We start from the raw sequence: 19375 nt of genomic DNA on the forward strand, positions 1-19375 counted from the left end.
AAACACCCTTCATTTAAGGAAAAGCATGTCATGTGGCCTTTTGTAGTTAAGGTTTGATTTAGGCCCTTAGGGATTAGTTACTTGTAAGATAATGATTTCCTTTCTTTTATCTCTTTCTTATATATGAGATCTATAATTTAGGGACTTGTCTTATTTTTTATTCCTAAATGCTCGAAGTTAGATATATTTGAAGTATCATACTGGGTGGTTGGTCATCTACAACACTTACTGTCTAATTTAGTGTTTTAGACCCTTATAAATTAAAAGCTCACCAAAGGGACTCAAGTGCACAGACAGGGCTCCTAAACAGAAGTTTAAAAAAAAAAAATCTCGGAGTCAAGCAAGTTTAGAGTTGTTTCTCAAAAATACACAAAACCAGAAATAAAACAGGCAAAAACTTGAACGATTTAAGCAGAAACAAATGTTATTAAGAGAATATTGGTACTCACAGGATCAACAGGAAAGACGGAGACATAGACTGAGGATGATGCAGCTAGAAAAACTATGACCCAGAAATGGTCAGGGTAATCATCCTGCAGCCCTGTTAGTCCAGGAAGCCTGTACCACCAACACCACTAACTCTTGACCTCAGGTAATATCACTACCTCCAGCTATTCCATCAACTTTTGTTTCACTATCTCTTGCTTCAAAGTTTGGGACAGTACATTTGATTGGTGAGCCTAGGTCACATGTTTACTAACTATATGTTTGGGAGCTTCAGACTTGTGTTTGGGGCATTTTTAGATTCTGTGAGATGAGGACATTCATAAGGTGGGGGTTTTGCAATCACTGGAAGGAGATTCAGCCGATGAGCAGCCAAAAAGAAGGACACACATCGTTCTACTCTCATACACTTGCTTCTCCTCATACTGGCCATCTGTGATGGGATGTTGGTTGTTATGCCCAGATAAAGTTGGGGTGATTGCATAAAATAGTACTATATAAAACCTCTCTTTTAGGAAATATACAGATGGTCACTGTAAATTCTTATTATAATAATGTGCTGTGATGTTAAATTTGGGGGGAGGAAATTAAGTAGGTACAATTTCAATCTTCTTGGTCCCTTAATAATAGTGAAAGATGATACAATTATAATTCTGAGAGTGAAGAGAAAATAAAAAACCCTAAGGAAACAAAAAATGAAAAGGGTATCTAGAATATAAATGGGGTTTATAGGTTATGTTAAAACTCTGATTATTATGTCAAAAAAGATATACATCAAAGACAAACATATATCATATGTTCCAAGTCTTACCAAAGAGAAGAGGGCAAGTTTTTCTGTATTCATTGAATTGACTCTGTTAAACAAGTTTCTGCTTTTAAAATATAAATGGAGTTAGTTTCCCTTTGAAGTTGTTCAGTGATATGCTATAAATATACTTTCAAAGTACTTTTTAATACAGGAATCTCATTTTCTCTTCACAAGAAGGGAGTAAAGAGGAGGAGAGTCTTGCAATCCCACAGAGTCTTGTTTAATCCAAACTAGAGTGTGAGGTTGCCAGGCTACTGGTGTCAAAGGGGGAGCAGGTCATTTGCTGCTTTTCTCCCACTAGGAGAATGCATTCAAAGTCCCACTTGGTCTGCCATTTTCAAACTGTGTAGCAAAATGGAAGCTATTGCCTAGCTGCAAATGGATCGCCATAGTTTGGCCTAAAGTTGCTGAAAAACAGACTGGTAATTAGGGACACCCAAGCTCCCCACTATACTCTTTGCCTTGAGAGAGTATAAAACAGCAGTGTATATAAATGGGTAAGAACCGTTGTCACTTTCTCATGTTTTGAACCACATGGGCAGTGTGTGAATGACTCCACTTCAGAGAATGTTGTAGAAATAAGGTTTATGAAGCCTTGTACTACTACCTTGTTGAATTAAAATGAGCTTTTGTATTAACATTCCTACATGTAAATGGTAAAACTAGCTTTGAATTAAAAAAAAAGAATGAGGGAGAAAGCATTTGCTATAGCCCCTACAAAAAATTTTTATTTAGATCTTGCTTCCTAAGCCTAGTAATAAAACCATGAAGCCAGCATTCTTTTTTCTTTTTATAGGACTCTATACTTTTATATGCCCCAGGAAAAACAGGCACTGGTTATTTCCAAGCCTGATTTTCAATACCATGATCAATTTAAATATATCCCTGTTTTTGTAGGCAAATGCTTTAGCCACGGATCAGATGGAGGTCTATCAGAAGCAAAGATGTCTTTCTTATTTTTTCTTTTTTTAATATAAGTGATTTAACTAAACAATTTTAAATTATAAGAGTATAAATTGCTGTAAAGCATAGTGTTATATTAGAAAGAGCTTCAAGGTAAGAAGTCTTCAGCTGAAAATCTTTCATCTCTTAGTGTGTATGTTGAGTAAGTCACTTACCTATTCTAAGTCCGAATTCCTAAATTTGTGAAATGGCCTGATAATAATATTAGATTATTGTGAGGAGTAAGAAAAGTTGAATATTTGGAAGCACTTTGGTAGCTATAAAGCAGTATGGAAAGTTACTATTCCATATTATTACTACTTATTACTATTTCTAAGAGAAAAAATAAATACAACATAACTCTGGAAGAATATTACTCCTGTTTCTCTGATGTTCACAATATTCTTGGTATGATAAGATGTAGATAGATAGATAGATAATAAAGCAAGGGGACTATCTCTTGATAGAGTAAAAAGAAAGATAATGATTAATGTGGAGGAAAATAGTGCCATTGTTTTGAATGCTATTTACCTCATTATATATAGTAACATCTTTTAAATCTTGAGCAAATGGAAGTATCACAGTAACAGAACAAATGATATGGACTGCCAGACTAGTACATTTAGAGCGGTGTCTCTGTATCATACTGCCTGGGTTTCAAATCCTGGATATGCTACTAACTATCCATGTAATATCTGCAATGTTTTCTCAGGTCCCCCTGCCTGAGTTTCTTCATCTGTAAAATGGACATATTGCTAATACCTAGCCCATGGGTTATTTTATAAATGAAATGGAATAATGCAGTTTTAATAAAGTGCCCTTGACCAGGACATGGCACATAGCACTCAAAAAGTGTTATTTTTTATCATTATCACATCTGTGCAGCACTTACATCACCTAAATATCTATTTATTTTTCTGGGTTATCCTATTTTTTCCCAATTAGACTTTATATCTCATGATAGATATCTAAGTTGTCTTTGCATTGACTTAAAACACAAATGTATAGAATTTCTTTACAGTAGTCAAAGGTTTTTTTAAAAAATTTCATTCTTTTCCATCCCTCCCTCCTTCCCTTTCCTTTCTTCCTTCCTTCCTTCCATATATGTAGTTCTCTTGTAAATGCCAAATATAACTATAAGCCATTCCTAACAATTGTGTGATATAGTGGAAACCTTTTAGCATAAGAGATCTGGCTTTAATCATGGTTCTGAACAACCTTACACAAATTGCTTTACATTTTCTGACACTCATCTTTATCATCTGTAGTATGTGAGCACAATATACCCATTTTTGAAAGACTGTATAAACTGCCTGACAGATAGCAGCCACTCTGAAAATGATGGCTATTAATACTATTACTTTTTTTCATATTTATAACATTTGGATTATTTTTCTGAGTGTTTCAAAGTGAGTTATCACATTATACCATGTTGAACACAGGGATAAGAATGCTTTCAGAAGTTTTGTAATAAATTGTCCATAGCATTGGTCTTCAGGGCTTAATGTGCTTGTACAAGCAGGACACTGTTTATACAAGAGATGTAGCATAGTGGATCTTGTGTTTAGGCCACTAGAAAGCAGCTGCTTTTGAAAACAATCGACATTTCTTAGCGGATTATATGATGATGTAACTTAGTACTATTGTTGTAAAATGGAGTCTTTTATGACATTTCTTGTTTATTTAAACTACATCTAAGTAAATTTATTATGGCCTCCAGAATACTCTTCCTACATGGTAGCAAAATCCCCATGAGTTAATAACGAATGCTTTTGAAAATCTTTGCAAACTGTTCCACTGAAGTATTGCCGTGGATCCTGTCAGCTGCTATTTAGTAACTCTGAAATACCATGGGGTATATTTTAGCTCATGATCATGTTATAGAGGTGACCATCTAACTTCTGCTTCATTTGTGAAGGCTGGTAGCAGTCTGAACCATGCCATGAATAAGTAGAGCAGTGACTTTTGATAATAGAGCTTTTATTTTAGATTCCATTTTACCATAATGAATTTGACCTCATGCATTCTCTCAGGAAATAAGTGCAATTCAGCGGCATCAGGAAAAATGCATTTTATGGACTGTGCTGAACAGTTAACATGGACCAACAGCCCATTCACCATACTGCTTTAAAGCCTTTCCCCATGGTTTTTCATTGCAGAATTGCACTTCTAGAAAATGGGAAATAAGTGTAAGATGGTAGCTTCAAGGAAACTCTCAAAACCTCTGTTATTTAAGGGAAACATGAAGGCATTCTTTGATCTTCAATGTATCTCATTTAAATTGACTTTCAAATAGTTTTGGATGCTTTTACATACAGTCTTATAAACTTTTAAAAACATACTAGAACTATTTAGAAATAATATTTCTTGTAAGAATAAAAGGAAAACTAAGATAAGTTGCAGTTCATATTTACTGGTCTCTCACTATAGTTAACTCATGTAGAGAAGATACATTAGGGAAATAACAGGAGGTTGGTATCCTAATACTAGTACTACTGAGTCACAAGTATTTGATAAGGTTTTACCATATGCAGGACACTCTAAGAGAATTTTTTAAGCTGAAAGATATACAAGGGTGAAGGTCTGTCTTTCGTACAGTAGGAATTTGCATTTTCATTCCCAACATTGTAATGTCTGATTTATGAAGGTGTTTGAATTATTCCAGACTAGGATGATTTGGACTATATTTTTGCATTTATTCCTGGATCCACTTCTTGTGACAGACTTCATTTAGGCTCATTTTTACCTGATGATATATGTAGGGATGAGGTCACTCTTATGGATTCAGTAAGGTTTTCAATAAATGAAAATATTTATATTTAATCACTAATGAAAAGTAAATCCGAAGACATTTCTTTTTTATTGAATGGGGTCCAATAGATTTTTGACTAATAGTCAATTACTCCCACAATAGAGGCGAGTGATATAATTCTGAGATAAAAAATCAATTCTTTATATGAATACTAGTTCATCTGTGGCTATTTTGATAGGAACATTTTTGTGTGCACTTATTACAAAAGACTTTGGACAATACTTCCAGAGGTTTTCAGTCTGTTTCTATGACATCTTGGTATAATGTCTGTGGGAAGAGAGGTGCTGACAGTGAGGTTTCTCTGTAGAACAGTGTTAGTCCTGGGGCTGCCCTTACCACTTGACTAGGTATTTGTAACAGAGAAGAGGGACAAGTAGAGGATAGAGTAAGTCTGTGGTCAGTACCTTGGAGAGCTCTTAGGAAGGAACTTGACATCACATGATGGGTGTGTGTGTACATATCTACACATAAATATAATATATACATGTATACACACATACACACATATATACACACATATACAAAGGACCCTTGAACAACAGGGGTTTGAACTGCGTCGGTTCACTTACACGCAAATTTTTTTCAATAAATACATGCTATCTATAGTACTACAAGATCTGTGGTTGGTTGAATCCTGGGATGTGGAACTAGGGATATGGGAGAGGCAACTGTAAAATTAAATGCAGATTTTCAACTGTGCAGGGGTCATCACCCCTGCCCCTGCATTGTTCAAGGGCCAACAGTATACAATTATGTACATACATATATAGACACAAACATACACATATATGTGTCATGTGTATATAAATACACACAGATATACACATATATTTATGTATTTGCAGGTAGACATGAACAATTTTTAAATTGAATCAATGTTAGCAAGGGCTGTGCTATAGTTATCAACATGTGCAGATTTCAACTGGACTGAAGTAATGTTTTACTCTTCATTAAATTATGTCCCCCAGGATAAGATAGTGTATAACTTTATTGTTCATTTTCAAAGCAGTGATGCTTCTAGATACATGTGCCCCTTGAAAATTCATTGTGATAATAATAGTATTAACTAGAATTTGTTGTGTTCCTACTATATTCCAACCAATATGCTAGATGTTTCACACAAATTTATGAAATCCTCACTATTATTGCCATTCTAAAGTGTAGAAGACTGAGGTCTAGATAATTTGAATAATGTGTATAGGATCATGTATGTGGCAGTTTGTAGATCCATGATTTAGACCCAGATGCTAGTTGTAGAATCCATGTTCTTTTTACTACTCTAGGATTTGCCATTTGTCGTTAAAATTCTAATATCATATTGTTTGGTCAGATCTCATTTCTCTATGGGAGCTGGATGAATGGGAAAAACAATTAACAAGTTGTCTGAGAATAATTTAATAGAGCTGCTATGTAATTCACATCATTAGAGGAAAAATAATTCCAGTAGTCATAACACAACCCTGTGGATAAATAAATTTGTGTATTACAGATATTTAGTGATTACCCAGCAAAAGAGTAATACTGACTACTGAGGAGACCCAAGGAATCTTCCATTTGCTTTATTTCCTCCCTTATTTCAACCCTCTGAGAGTTGTGAGGAAACACCCATCATGATTTGCATAGATGAGTTGCTATAGTAACATTTGAGCACATTACTAAAGAGGCAACCTACTAACTGTAACCTTTATCTTTATGAGAGCAATATACTTTATGGGTTATGAGAGTTATGTGTCACTAATAGCCTCAAGGTGTTTGACTATATTATGAAGTCAGAATAGTTTAACTTTGGGACTATGGTCTCTTATGAAACATTTCTATTTTTTGAGAAAATAAAAATGATGATTTCATTTTTAGTTCAGGCTATTAGTGAATGGGACCAAATATGACAATGCTACTTTATACGCCCTAGGAATTAGCACACAAATAGGATTTTTTTCTTTTTCAATCTTCTGACTTGAATTGACTGAACATTGCCTTCTCCCACTTTTCAACAGAATCATCATAAAAATTCAGGTGGAGAATTGAATTTTGAGCTTTATAATTCAAGCAAAACAAATGAATTTTTACCTCTACATATTTTAAAAATTCTCAGTTTTTCACTGCATTTTGCTGTATAGTAGACAGGTTACAGTTAAGTAAAATAATATTAGTTGATCTTTTATAAATCCACCTCTTTCATTAAAATTTCCCAGATAACATACTAATTAATGCTTATTCATCTAAATGCTTATATCATCCAAACAGAAAAAAGCGTAGTATACACATAATAACAAGTGCTTCCTATCTCCTAGAAATGAGAGGAAAATTTATCCAATCTCTGGGCCTTTAGTTATTAACCTTCTGTTAAATGTCTGGTTCTCCTGACAACCAGCCCCCATCCTTAAGCGCTTCCCAAAAGTCACTTTCACTAATATGAGTTATGAATAACAACACACCCATTTATGGCTCTGAAGTGTTTTCAGGAACTGAGGACAAGAGACCAAATATTAAGACATGCTCCCGTTGCTCTTGTCAAATTCCAAGGGTTTGGGGAACTGTGAACCAGGATCTGTGTATGAAGCCCAAATATATATGAGAAGCATACTTTGGTTATCTGAATGAAAATATATTTATACATTTCTTATAAATCACAACAGCCCTGGTCTTCAAACACGGATCCCTTACAGCAAAATAACCATACTGTAACTGAGCAGAACACTACGGGGCCTTCCCAGGACGGATCCCTCCCCCATATCCTCTGCTTTAGCTCCTCTCTGAAGTGTGTACCAAGACAACAGTATCTGATGCACATTTCCTGAGTTTTTCACATGCTAAAACCACCACCAAAGGGAAGAAATTAACTACTTGATGATCAGGAGCAGGTAGCCCCCAGACCTTCTGGAGCCCAAGGACTGATCACTGTCAACCAATCAGAATTGTGCACGAGCGATCATGTACCCTGGTATGCCACTCCCTAACCTTGCTTTTTTTTTTTTTTTTTTTTGCGGTACGAGAGCCTCTCACCGCTGCGGCCCCTCCCGTTGCGGAGCACAGGCTCCGGACGCGCAGGCTCAGCGGCCACAGCTCACGGGCCCGGCTGCTCCGCGGCATGCGGGATCTTCCCAGACTGGGGCACGAACCCATGTCCCCTGCATCGGCAGGCGGACTCTCAACCACTGCACCACCAGGAAAGCCCAAAATAGTGACTAAGTTTTTTTTTTTTTTTTTTCCCCACGGTACGCAGGCCTCTCACTGCTGTGGCCTCTCCCATTGCGGAGCACAGGCTCCGGACGCGCAGGCTCAGCGGCCATGGCTCACGGGCCCAGCCGCTCCGTGGCATGTGGGATCTTCCCGGACCGGGGCATGAACCCGCATCCCCTAGCATCGGTAGGCGAACTCCCAACCATTGCGCCACCAGGGAAGCCTCCTAACCTTGCTTTTAAAAATGCTTTGCTGAAACTCTTTGGGAAGTTTGGGGTTTTAGAGCACAAGCCACCTGTCCTCCTTGTACTGGCACCTTTACAATAAATGCTGCATTTTCCTTCACCACAACTCCGCGTCAGTAGATTGGCTTTACTGCATACAGGTAAGCAGACCCAAGTTTGGTTTGGTAACAAACTCTGTCACAGCACTTATATTTGGTGTAGCATCTATAGAACAAATATAGCAATAGTTCCAACAAAATATGCCTATTGTTTGGAGAAGCCAGTGTGGGATAGAAATAGATTTAAAGAAACAACTCATTTGTCCTAAAAAACCATTACAAACATTTTAATACTCTTCTACTACTTTGATTATTTCTCCCTCTTCACCTACTGCTACTTAAACTTTATGATAAACTGAATGATCAAATATATACATTTCTGATAAACCACAGTATCACACCATGTAATAGTAATGACTTATAACCTGATCCTACTGAGAAATGGAATATCGCCTGCCCTATCAGTAAACAAAGGATGTCAGAGTCATCAGCACTTGCAGCCCTCCAATGGTGAGCAGGTGAGCCCTGAGGAACTCAGGATATGCAAATAAAGAATGCAGGCCCCAGAGAGCTGACGTGCATATTAAAGGAATTATTTCAGTGAGCCCAGACTCTTGCATCTTCCTATACATAGAAAAGCACTAAATTCCTTAACTTGAGATTTCTAGTTTTCTTTAATTAACAGTAATCTTTTGTTCCTTTTGTTGCAAAACTCCTATATATCCTAGCTCCCCCCTCACCTCCTGCCTCCTTGGAACCGTTACCTGGGATGCTGCCTCCTGGGCTTGAAGTCCTAAAAATTCCTGCCGAATAAAACATAACTCTCAACTTTGATGTTGTGAATTTTTTTTAGTCAACACTACAAATAATGATATATTTCCCAAGCATTGTGAAACTGCAAAATTCTTCAATTTGTGTATCTTCACTGTAAGATAAAACGCCTCCTGGGCATAGCATAGTTCCTTCATGATTTGGTCCCTACTTACTTGTCCAGTTTTTTCCTTAGGCATTTTCTTTGATGCTTTAAGCTGCAGAAACCATACTATTTTTAGTTCCTTAGAGATGAAATGCTCTGTCATGTTTTCACATTGTGCTCTTCACCTAACGTGGGTTCCAGTGTCACCCCTCTCTGTGGTCTTCCCTGACCCTCATGAAAGAGTCAAGCATAAAACTTGAAGAAAATAAAAAAAAGAATAAAGAAGGAAAAATTAATAAAATATTATGCAATTAAAAATAAAAAATAGGGACTTCCCTGGTGGCACAGTGGTTAAGAATCTGCCTGCCAATGCAGGGGACACAGGTTCGAGCCTTGGTCTGGGAAGATCCCACATGCCACAGAGTAACTAAGCCTATGCACCACAACTACTGAGCCTGTGCTCTAGAGCCCACGAGCCACAACTGCGAAGCCCGCGTGTCACAACTACTGAAGCCCGTGCGCCTAGAGCTCGTGCTCCACAACGAGAAGCCACCGCAATGAGAAGCCTGCGTACCGCAACAAAGAGTAGTCCCTGCTCGCCACAACTAGAGAAAGCCCGTGCACAGCAACGAAGACCCAATGCAGCCAAAAATAAAATAAATAAAATAAAATAAAATAAAATAAAATAAAATAAATAAACCAATGTTGTGACAGTTTCAAAAAAAACCACAAAAAACGGCTCCAGGAGATTGGCTAAAATAAATAAATAAATAAAAATAAAAAATAAAGACTCAGGAATGCTTTTCTCTCTTTTCCACTTCATCTTCTACTTAACTCCATTACAACCCTTACTATTTGTTGTAATTGTTTACTTGCATATATGTCTCTCCAATGAATTTAAATTGTATGAGAATAGGGGTCATACTTTTATATATATTTTCATTATTTTAATATAAAAAAAGATTAATTTCCTCTAACCTCAGAAAACTTATCCAACATAGCCAACATGACACTTTTTTAATGCATTAAATGATGACATTTTATTAATAACGCCTGAGGTGTTTTATCCTAGCTTTTAACCACAGAACATAAAGTGAAACAATAAATCTTTTATTTTACAGGTCTCTATTTCATTAAATGAAAACATTTTTAAGTTTTAAAATAATTCTTTTTTTAAAAAAAATTTATTTATTTGGTTGCACTGAGTCTTAGTTGAGGCAGGTGGGCTCCTTAGTTGTGGCATGTGAACTCTTAGTTGTGCCATGCATGTGGGATCTACTTCTCTGACCAGGGGTCGAACTGGGGCCCCCTGAATTGGGAGTGCAGAGTCTTAACCACTGTGCCACCAGGGAAGTCCCCCAAATAATTATTTTCTTCATAAAGAAGGGTTAGGCACTAATCTACAGTTTAATTTTTCCTGAGTCATTCACTATTTTTCCTTTTATTAATATTTTTGTTAAGGAATTCTTTCTGTTATTTGGCATAATTTCATCACGCCATGATCCTATGTAAGTTCGTTCAAACATATCTTTATTTTCTTTAAGAAAATGAAGGAACTTAAGTAGCCAAGACACACATAGTATCACTTAATGTTCATTAATTCATAGATTTAATTTTCATTCAGTATAAAAATCATTATTTTCTTTTTCAATGTCACTGCATGAAAAAAGAATTTTAGACTCTATATTCTTTATTTTTTTTTAAATTTTTTTATTTTTTTTTTGGTGGTACGCGGGCCTCTCACTGTTGTGGCCTCTCCCGTTGCGGAGCACAGGCTCCGGACGCACAGGCTCAGCGGCCATGGCTCACGGGCCCAGCCGCTCTGCGGCATGTGGGATCTTCCCAGACCGGGGCACGAACCCGTGTCCCCTGCATCGGCAGGCGGATTCTCAACCACTGCGCCACCAGGGAAGCCCTAGACTCTATATTCTTTAAAAATGGACCTGCTTTTGGACACAAATACATGGCTTTTCAAAAGAGGCTCAGCTATAATAAGCAATCCTCTGTGGAAATTCTATTGCATTATCTGCCCCAGACCCTAACAGTTAGTCTTTCTCTACTGTCTTTTGCTTTTTGACCTGCCCCCAGCTCTGAATCCCTTTTTTTTTTTCTCCAAACTGTAGTACCTATGACTCAGTGGCTGAAACTGTGTAACTCAGATGGGGACTTGAACCCATGGTCTTTTAATTGAGATAACACACCTGGTCTCAGGACTTAATGAAGCTCAGGTTCTTGACGTCTCATCACAGAAAGATTTCAGTGAGAGACAAAGTGATAAGTAAGAAGTGGATTTATTTAGAGAGAAACACACTCCACAGACAGAGTGTGGGCCATCTCAGAAGGTGAGAGATTGAAATATGGTATGGTTATTTTTATGGGCTGGGTAATTTCATAGGCTAATGAGGGGGAGGATTATTTCAACTATTTTGGGGAAGGGGCAGAGATTTCCAGAAATTGGGCCACTGCCCACTTTTTGGCTTTTTATGGTTAGCCTCAGAATCGTCATGGCACTGGTGCGTGTGTCATTTAGCATACTAATGTATTACAAGGAGCATATGATGAGGCTCAAGATCCACTGGAAGTTGAATATTCCACCATCTTGGACCTAGTTGGTTCTAACCAGTTTTTGTCATGTCCTATGCCTATGTCGTTCTTTCAAAGGTTGTGCCCTGCCCCCTTCCCTCTTGTTTCATTGCTATGAAATAATAATACAGAACACCCTTATATTGTTTTCTATGTGCCAGGTTTAAATCTAACACTTTAGTGATGTTAGCTCATTTAATTGCAACAATTATATTAGGTATATGGAATTATTGTCCTATTTTACAGTGAGGAAATTCAGACATAGAAAAATTATGTATTGTCCAAGGTCACAAAGTTAAATAAATTTTGGAGCCAAAACTAGATCACAGAAACCTCTATCCTTCATCATATTATCCTGCCTCTCTATGAGTGAGTGATGTATGTGTTAAAAAAAAAATCAATTGTATAAATCTGAAGAGCTAACTTACTTTTTCAATGATTCTTGAATCAGGCACCATTCCATCTAGCAACCAGAAGGATGTTCCAAACATTGGGAATTACTTGTAGGTGAGCAAAATTTGCCTGCCACCCCAAAATGTTTCTTTTTGACATGTAGATTGTTTTGAGCTGAAAACAATCAAGCCCCAAAAGACTCAGGAAGAACCTTTGATCTTCCCATTAACTGTTTAAAAGGATTTAGTTAGAGGGAAGGGAGCTATCACCTTAGATAATTATAGAAGAACATAAACTAGGTATGGTAGAAAGGGAGGAACCTAGCAAAGTATGTTTGTTAAAATTCCTGTGTCCCATAATCTCTGCATGGCCCAGCAAACATTTGTTTACCAAACATTTGCTTTTCCATCTCCATGTGAATTGTCCTCCCCCGCTTTGAAGTCCCACACTAGTACCCCCAACATCCTCTTTAGTCTTTACCTGAAGTTGGTATTTAAGGTGAGGGCTTCTGACATTTTGGAGAGATACTCAGTTTTCTTGAGTCTCTCCCATGTATACATGTTACTAAACTGTTTGATTTCCTCCTATGAAAAGTGTCTCATGTCAGTTTGATTCTTAGACCAGCCAGAAGAACCTAGAATTGTAGAAAAACAATTTTTTCCTTCTCAACATCCTGCTTATTGCAATCATAATAATCCCCTGGTGTGTTCTATCCTCTCAAAAGCTTTAAGTGCATGTTCACAGCTGCTGACCAGCAGGGAAAAGATCTTCCTACGACTGGAACATTGGAAAAGAAGCAAAGGCAGTAACCAACTTAAGAATTATAAACCTGGAACCATAACCTGTGAATGTCACAGGGATTTAGCAAAATCATCATGGCCTACAGATCAAAGATCAACAAAACTGCAAAGCCATAGCTGAGAGTGACACGAATGACTTAAATTTTGATCACATCTCTCAGGCTAAGAGTCTGATGAAAAAGGAAAAATTGTTAGAGAGAAACCACAGGCCCAAGATGATGTCATTTGTGATAAAGCCCATGATACTAAGCAGAGATTTTTTTATACGTATATTAATTGCAGTTTCAACCTTCACCGGAAATGCAAGCTTAACCAGTATGGAATTTTCTGGTCTGCACCAGTGAGGTAAGCTGTCATGTGGGTCCCCTCTGTCCCCTAGAGGAAGAAGAGATAATAATGGGCATAAAACCCATGCTGCTCCGTTCCCCACCCCTTTGTCAAAGAAGATGTCCTGACCTAAAAAGAATCCTTAATCTTTTTTTTCTTTTGCTAATGACTTCCTTTCCCTAACCTCCTTTCTATAAAAGCCTTTTATTTTGTATGGCTCCTTGGAGCACCCTTCTAGCTGCGAGATGGGATGCTGCCTATTGATGAAGTATTTTTTTTTAAAGGGAACTTTATTATTTTTATTTATTTTTGGCTGTGCAGGGTCTTCATTGCTGCTCAGGCTTTCTCTACTTGCAGTGAGCAGGCGCTACTCTTCGTTGCGGTGTGTGGGCTTCTCATTGCAGTGGCTTCTCTTGTCGTGGAGCACGGGCTCTAGATGCGCAGGCTTCAGTAGCTGTGTCATGTGGGCTCAGCAGTTGTGGCTCATAGGCTCTAGAGTGCAGGCTCAGTAGTTGTGGTGCATGGGCTTAGTTGCTCTGTGGCATGTGAGATCTTCCCGGACCAGGGCTTGAAGCCATGTCCCTTGTATTGGCAGGCGGATTCTTAACCACTGTGCCATCAGGGAAGCCCTGCCCATTCATGAATTGTTGAATAAAGCCAAATGGAATCTTCAAACTTATTTGGTTGAATTCTTGCTTTTTAATCACATGTATGAAAGTAAGCAAAAGAGAAAACATCCTGCTACACTTGTATCAGTTTCAGAGTTGAATTCCTACTGGTTGCATATGAGGCTTTGGAATAAGCAATTTATGAGAAATATATTGGAGTAGCTAATAGAATTAAGGGAACAGATAATAACTGAGTCTTAGGGCTCTTTTTGTACTAGAATAGTAGGATTTCAGGGGCCACTTCTTTTTCCTTGAGTGCAGGTGACTCAGTGTCAGTGACTTTACGTCAATTTTAGGTCCACTGAAGTTTAAATTCCCATAGGAGTGGTGAATCAACTTGGCCTGAGTCAAGCAAGTATCTATGGACTTCAGGGTTGAGGTGATGGCACTCTGGAATTATCTCGCCATTCATAGAGAAGAGGGGATGGATCACTGTGAGCCAGCCAGCCACCTCGCGTGATTTGCATTCTCCCAATATATAATACACTTTTCCATGGCTTATGTAATACGCTGGAATTTGAGCTGAAATAAAATAGCTTAGCTCGGGCTTCCCTGGTGGCGCAGTGGTTGAGAGTCTGCCTGCTGATGCAGGGGACACGGGTTCGTGCCCCGGTCCGGGAAGAACCCACATGCCGTGGAGAGGCTGGGCCCGTGAGCCATGGCCGCTGAGCCTGTGCGTCCGGAGCCTGTGCTCCGCAGCGGGAGAGGCCACAACAGTGAGAGGCCCACGTACCGCAAAAAAAAAAAAAAAAAATGCTTAGCTAAACCACAAATACATTAGGACAAACTTCTCCATTTACTCACCTCTCCTTAATTTTACCTCCTTCGTTTTAAAATCTGCTTCTAGTCACATATTTAAGATAAATTAGATCCATATAATGTTGAAAAAAATAATTACTTTTGATGGTTAACTATCGGATTAATTGAACTTCCAGGTTCCACATACGATATACATTGTGTGACTTTGGTTTAAAATTATAAGGTAAATTTAATTAAGAAAACAAACACATTCCCTTTGCTTGTGATCGTCACAATGGTGTCATCTGTCTCCAAGGTTGGAAAGTGCACTCGTTAGATATTAAGAAAGAGAAATATTCCCATTTACAAAAGCGAGTTTAAAGGTAAGTACATTCTATAATAAAGCACTCAGGAATTTTATGCATTTGCTAATGATTGTAAAGAGATGTACAACAGATCATCTCCAGGGTTGAGTGTTTGCCCTCTTATATCCATGAAAAGTTATAGAGGTATCATACTAATGTCACAAGTGATGGAAATCACTTCTAAACTTGGAGGAGGTCAAATGTGGTTTGTAGTAAGTAAACTGCATTTGCTGAATCAAGCTTTTCAATCTAATTAGTTTAAAGATACCTTATGACCTTTGGAACAGTTATCCATTTGAAAAAGATATTTGTCCCCTAGACCTCTGCAAACTCTCTTCAGTATATGGCAAATTTACTACATAAAATCTTTCCAAACTCATTTGTTTATTTTTAAGTTCTGGCCAAAAAGATAATACTTAGATTGGGAAGACTACAGATAACCTGAGCAAACAGCCTGAGTTTTGAAGATAGCGATATAAAATTTATTATCTAATTAGCAAAATAAAGACAAGATCATGAATCAGGCAATAGTAAAGAGGCTCAAAAATCTTTGTTTCGAGGCTCTGTGAGCTTTAGCATTTCTGTTCTGCCAAATCAATTTAATTAAACTGAGACTGTCAAGAACAAATAACGTAGATAAGCCATCGAATATGCCATTTACACTTTTTCTCTCAGAAAATAACCTATTCCAGTACTTTGAACCAAGGCACATCAAGATTCATCCTAGAAGAACTGAGAAGCTACAATTGTACTCGAGGCAGAATAATATGAAAATTCCTTAACCTTCACAAATTTGGCTGAGTAGAATATTTCCATTTTCCTGACAACATTTGAAATAAAGTGATTTATTAGTTGTGGAAAACTCTATTTGCCATAGCATAAACAGAAGGAAGGGTCCACATAAAGTGTATCATTATGTTTGCTTCAAATTGTGTGTGTGTGTGTGTGTGTGTGTGTGTGTGTGTGTGTTCCACACAAAGTATATCATTATGTTTGCTTCAAATTGTGTGTGTGTGTGTGTGCGCTTCACATGTGTGACTCACCTTGATACCAGCGAAAGGAACCAAAACATGAGCTATTTAACACCTCCTCCATGCTTCCTTTCCAAAATTTTCTTCTTCCTATATCTGCTATCTTGGTGAAAGATTCTATCATCCATAGTGTAACCCAATTAGAAAGTCTGAATTATTTACTTCTTTTCAAGGACCTCTAAATAAACCCAGCTACTGGAAGGTTTGTACCTTTTGGTTATAATGGAGTACTTTCCTATATACTAGTTTCCCTGAAAACAGTATCTTTGAAAGCTGGACAAAATATAACATCAACTGATAGAAGCATCAGAGAACAACCAAGGCAGCCAGCACTAAGGGGCTAAGGTCCCAGAATAAGGGCTAGCACTTTGAGGTGAGCCTCACAATTGCCTCCGTTTTCCTCTTAGACATTTGCCTATTTTTGATGTGGACAAAATAAGCTAAAAGTCTTAAATTCTGAAACTTGCTGCAGCTTAACTGGGCAAAGGAGCCAGGATTCAAAGTGTCAATAAAAAAGAGAGGGGGGAATTGGAGAAAGATAAAACTGACACTTCTTTTGCAATTTACCTTCTAGGTCAGCTTCTTAGCTACTCATGGATAAGCAAGAATCCAAGAAACAAAGTGGAAAGCAGTTGCTGACAAGCTAAAGAATTAAGCAGAGATTTCAATAGTCATGAGGGAGCTGCTGAAGATACAGAGGTTCCATGTTAAAAAAGGTATAAGTGCTCCAGATTTTCAGCTGATGCCTCTGAAGCCCTCTGAATGCAACCTATATAGTTATGAAGGCATCACAGTCAGGGAGGGATACAGTTCTCTGCTTGGTAACAATATCTTAGTTCCTGTCCATTCTCAAGTCAATTATTTCAATTTCCATGATCTTTGTAAGCCTCTAGAAGACTTATGATTGTCTCCATCTTTTAAAAACGTAGCCATAATTTTGTTTTTGTTGTTATTCTTTTGTGGAATGAGAAGAGTCATTGAAGGGGGTTTGGATCAAGATGGCCGAGTAAGAGGACATGGAGCTCACCTCCCCCTATGAACACATCAAAAATGCATCTCCATGTGGAACAATTCTCACTAAAAACTAACTGGAAACTGACAGAAGGACTCCTACACAATCATGGCTGTAAGATGCACACGTAACCAGGTAGTAAGGGAAGAAAAGTGGGTGGGTCAGCCCTCTGCCCCTGGGAGGGGATTCAGAAGAAAAGAAAAATTACACAGGGTGACATGCTCCCTGGGGAGTAAGCCATTCACAGATTGGACATCTCAGTCCTGGGTTCCTACTCGGGGGACACAAGCCCCGTTGGCTGGTTGGAGAACTGCTGGGACTAATAGAAGGGCTGTGGGAAGCCTGGGCTCCACTCATGAGGAACATGCCTGTGCAGGCTTGCCACTGAGGCAGGGCTGAGAGAGGTCTGCTCTAGCAGCTGCTGGGTTTTTCACAACTGCCTCACTGCACACCCCAGCCCAAGCTGAGTGAATGCTCTGGCCCCACTCACTCCACATCACAGCATGGCACAGGATCTGGGGTGGCCACAACAGGGGAAAAGACTTGACTAAGACACAGAGGTGACCTGTACTGGGGCAGAGCCGGGGTGTTCCAGCGCAACTACTGTTGCAGCTTACTCAGGCACTGCCTCAGAAGAAGTCCAGATCTCTAACAGCAAAAGCCACCACAGCTCACCCCTCACTACACACCAAGAGGCCATGTGGACCCTGCCTACCCTGTGAAGTGATTCCACAGCAGGGTGGGAGCAGCAGAGTCTGTGGGCAGTGATTGGCTGTGAGGAACAAGGGGACTTGCACCATATGCTGTGTCTGAGCAGAGCTGTGGGCACTTGTTTCAGCACTGCTCTGCTGTGGGGCAAGGGTCCTGGTGTGGGGAGATGGAAAAACACACACTTAAAGGGAATAGAACCAGCTAGGGCTGGACCCTCAGGGCTTCTGCTCCAGCAACTTGGGATCAGACCCTGCCTCCAGTAGGGAGGTGATGGCCACTGAGCAGAGGGGAAGTCCCACCTCACTCATGAACCCAACACCAGCTCTAGCCCCTCCAGCCCCTGGTCTACCCCCTACCAAAGTGTGAGTTGTCAGCACAACTTGAGGAAGACATGACTTGCATCCAGCTCTCCCACTGAAGGCACTGGGCACACAGTATGTATAGGGATGCCCCCACATAAGATGACCCCTTCAAAAATGCAATAGGTGTTTCACCTAAATTCACAGAGGTGGACGAAGTTAAGCAAAAATGAAAAGGAAGGGAACTACTCAGTTGAAAGAGCCAGAGAAAGACCCTGAAAAATGAATAACAAAACAGAAATAAAGAATTTACCAGAAAAAAATTCAAAACATTGGTAATAAAATTATTAAACAAATTAAAGAATTGATGTACACAGCAAACATATTAACAAAGACCCATTCAGAAATGAAGAATTCAATGGCTGAAATAAATTTTAAAATTCACTAGAAGGAATGAAAAGCAGACTAAGTTATACAGAAGAATGAATAAGTGATCTGGAAGACAGAAGAATGGAAATCACTCAGTTAGAACAACAAAAGAAAAACAAATTTTAATAAGTGAAAACAATTTAGGAGATCTCTAGGATAACATTATGCATGCCAATATTTGCATTATAGGGTCCTAGAAGAAGACAGTGAAAAGGGGATCAAAAATGTATTTGAGGAAACTATATATATGGTTGAAAACTTCTCAAACCTGAAGAAAGAAACAGATATCCAGGTGCAGGAAGCACAGAGGGTCCCAAATAAGATGAACCCAAACAGACACATACCAAAGCATATCATAATTAAAATGGCAAAAGTTAGAGAGAGAATTCTAAAGGCAGCAAGAGAAACATAAACTTGCCAAGACTGAATCAAGAAGAAACAGCCAATTTGAACAGACTGATCACTAGAAATGAAATTGGATTTTAATTTAAAAAACTCCCAGCAAACAATAGTCTAGGACTGGACAGCTTCACAGGGGAATTCTACCAAACCTATAGAGAAGAACTAATACCTATACTTCTCAAACTATTCCCCAAATTGAAGAGGACAGAACCTTCTTATATTCATTCTATGA

At 38.5% G+C, this 19375-nt stretch overlaps 1 long non-coding RNA gene across 1 annotated transcript in view; it reads left to right on the forward strand.

Moving 5' to 3' along the window:
- The window catches only part of LOC136792875 (uncharacterized), a 77979-nt gene extending 60571 nt beyond the window's left edge, over window positions 1-17408 (forward strand). The window contains exons 2-3 of the long non-coding RNA XR_010837429.1: window positions 16865-17006; window positions 17263-17408. This is a non-coding gene — a long non-coding RNA (uncharacterized lncRNA). The remainder of the gene's footprint in view (window positions 1-16864; window positions 17007-17262) is intronic.
- The last annotated feature ends 1967 nt before the right edge of the window (window positions 17409-19375 follow it).

The sequence above is a fragment of the Kogia breviceps genome, chromosome 17 (genome assembly GCF_026419965.1).
Source record: "Kogia breviceps isolate mKogBre1 chromosome 17, mKogBre1 haplotype 1, whole genome shotgun sequence".
In the NCBI taxonomy this organism is placed as follows: domain Eukaryota; kingdom Metazoa; phylum Chordata; class Mammalia; order Artiodactyla; family Physeteridae; genus Kogia; species Kogia breviceps.